At 83.2% G+C, this 2,500-nt stretch overlaps 1 non-coding gene across 1 annotated transcript; it reads right to left on the bottom strand.

Moving 5' to 3' along the window:
* Positions 1 to 91: 91 nt before the first annotated feature.
* LOC142076909 (5.8S ribosomal RNA) lies at positions 92 to 244 on the bottom strand. The gene has a single exon (XR_012671418.1). It is a non-coding gene; the product is annotated as a 5.8S ribosomal RNA (ribosomal RNA).
* Between the last annotated feature and the right edge of the window lie 2,256 nt (positions 245 to 2,500).

Raw genomic sequence — 2,500 nt, 5'->3', positions numbered from 1 at the left:
GGCACCCCAGCCGCGCCGCTGCGGCCGCCGCCTCCCCACCCCGGGGAGGGGGGGGGAGGGGGGGCGGCCCAGCCGGCGATTGATCGTCAAGCGACGCTCAGACAGGCGTAGCCCCGGGAGGAACCCGGGGCCGCAAGTGCGTTCGAAGCGTCGATGATCAATGTGTCCTGCAATTCACATTAATTCTCGCAGCTAGCTGCGTTCTTCATCGACGCACGAGCCGAGTGATCCACCGCTAAGAGTTGTCTGCCTTTCGGCACCGCCCCGCGCGCGCGGGGGGGCCGGGACCGCTCGCCAGCAGCGGCCCCTCTCGGAGGACGGCCCACCGCCCGCCCGCCCGCCGGCCCGCCCCCCCCGCCCGCGCGGAGGGGGCCGCGGCGCGGCGCCACGGGCCGCGGCGGAGAGGCCTCGCCTCGCCTGACCGTACGAGCACACCCAGCGGAAGGGAAAAAGGGAACGGGAAAAAACCCCGAACGGCAAGGGCGGGGAGCCCGCGCTCCCGACTCGACCCACAGCGGGCAGACGCCCCTCGCGCGTTTCGGAGGCGGCCCAGGCGCCCGGGCTCGGCCCGGCCTCCGCACGGAGGCGGCGACGCGCCCGGCCGCGCCGCCCGCCCGCCTCGCTCGGGACAACGGATGCTGCTGCCGGGCGGCAGCAGCAGGGCGCCCCGCCGGACCCCCGCGCGCGCGCGCCTCCGCCCACAACCTGCGCCGCGCTACGACAGCCGGCTCCCCTTCCCGCGGCTCGCCCCGCCGGCGCCTCCACGGCTCCGCCGCCGGCCGCGCCGGAGGCGGCGACCGCCGGAGCCCGAGCCGGCGACGCGGCACGCCGCCCGCGGCCCGCCGGACGGCGCCCGCCGCCGCGCCGGCGCGGCCGCCCGCCCGGAACCGCCGCCGCCGCCGCCCCCCGCCTCGGCCCCCTTCCGCGGGCACGCGCCAGGCGACGAGGCGGACGGCGCTAAGGCGGGGGCGGCGCCCGCTCTCCCCGTTTCCACGCGGAGACCGGGAGTGGGACGCCCCCGCCCGCGCGCCCGCCCGCCCGGCGCGGCCGGGAAGGGCGGCGGGGAAGCGACGGGCGGGGCCCGGGCCGGGACAGCCGCGGCCGGCGGCGGGCGCCCTCCGGCCGGCCGACACGCCGAGCGGCGCCGCCGCCGCTCGGCCGGGGTGCCGCCCTCGCCGGCGGCCGGCGGCGCGGGACCGCCGAGCGCTCGCCGGGGGGCGAGGGGGAGGGAGCGGAGCGCAGCGCGCCGCAGCGCTGCGACGGGGCGGGGCGCGGCGGCCCGGCGGCCGCCGGGCGAGCCCCCGCCGCGGGGGCTCGCCGCCCCCTCGGCGGAGAGCCCGCACTCCCGCCGAGGGGGGTCCACCCGTTTCGAGGCAGGCGGGCCGGCCGCGGCCGACCGCGCCGCGGTCTCCTCCGCCGAGACCGGACCGCGGAGAGGGGGGGGCAGCGGGACCCCTCCCCGGCACGGCTGCCCGCGCGACGGGCACGGGCGGCGCCCAGCCAGGGGCTCTGCGGGAGCGACTCCCGCCCCTGGAGGCGCCACCGCCCGGCCGCCCCGCGGGTCGCATCGAGCCGCCCGCGTCTTTAAACCGCCGCCCGGCTCCGCGGCCTTCGACCCCCGGCGCTCGCCGAGGGAGGGCCGCCGAGGCGCGGACGCTAGGTACCTGGCCCTGGGGTGAGGGAAACGACCTGCAGGCCCCGCGGGGGTGCCTCCCCCGCTGCCGCCCTCGGGGGAGCGTCCGCCCGCGGGGGCGCGCCCGACGTCCGCCGCCACCGCCTCGTCCTCCTGCCCGGGGCCCGGGGTTTCCCTCAGTAGCCCGGCGCTGCGCCCGGGAGGAGAGCCGTGGCTCGGGCCGCCCGCCGGCGCGGGACGCGACCCGGCAAGGGCCTCGCCCGCCCAAGGCGGCGTCGGCGGCGGAGCCCCCCGCCCCGAGCTCCCCCCCCCGCACCGCGGGGGTGGGGGAGGGGAGAGGCGGGGGGGCGCCGCCGAAGGCGCCGCCCGGCGCCGCGCGCCACGCCCGGAACGCCCGGAGGCCTCGCCCTGCGCGGCCGGCCGGCCGGGCGGGCCGCTCCGCAGCGGCCCGCCCCGGTGCGGGGAGGGTCGGGGGAGCCGCCCCCCCCGACCCCGAAGGCCCTCTTGCTCTCTCGCACGCTCGCGCCTGCCGCCCCGTCGTCGCCGCTCGCCGCTCCCTCCCGGCTGCCCGCGCGGGCTCGGCCGGCGGGGGCTCGTCGCACCCCGCGCCGGCAGCCCCCGCTTCTCGCGCGCTGCCGCCCGCGCTCCGAGACCGGGGGGGGCGCCCTCTTCGCCCCGGGGGCCGCGTCCCCCGCCCCTCCCCGGCGGCGGCAGCGGGCCGCCGTCGGGTCAGGCGGGGCGGGGGACGGGGGCCGGTCCCCGGAGGCGGACGCCGGCCGGTGGCGGGCGCCAGCGGAGGCGACAAGCGGGGGAAGCGGCGGGGACGCGGCGGTCCCCGCCGACCGGGCGACGCGCGCGCGCGCGTCG

This window comes from Calonectris borealis, unplaced genomic scaffold (genome assembly GCF_964195595.1).
Source record: "Calonectris borealis unplaced genomic scaffold, bCalBor7.hap1.2 HAP1_SCAFFOLD_121, whole genome shotgun sequence".
NCBI classification, from domain to species: domain Eukaryota; kingdom Metazoa; phylum Chordata; class Aves; order Procellariiformes; family Procellariidae; genus Calonectris; species Calonectris borealis.
This window is presented reverse-complemented; position numbering and strand designations above follow the sequence as displayed.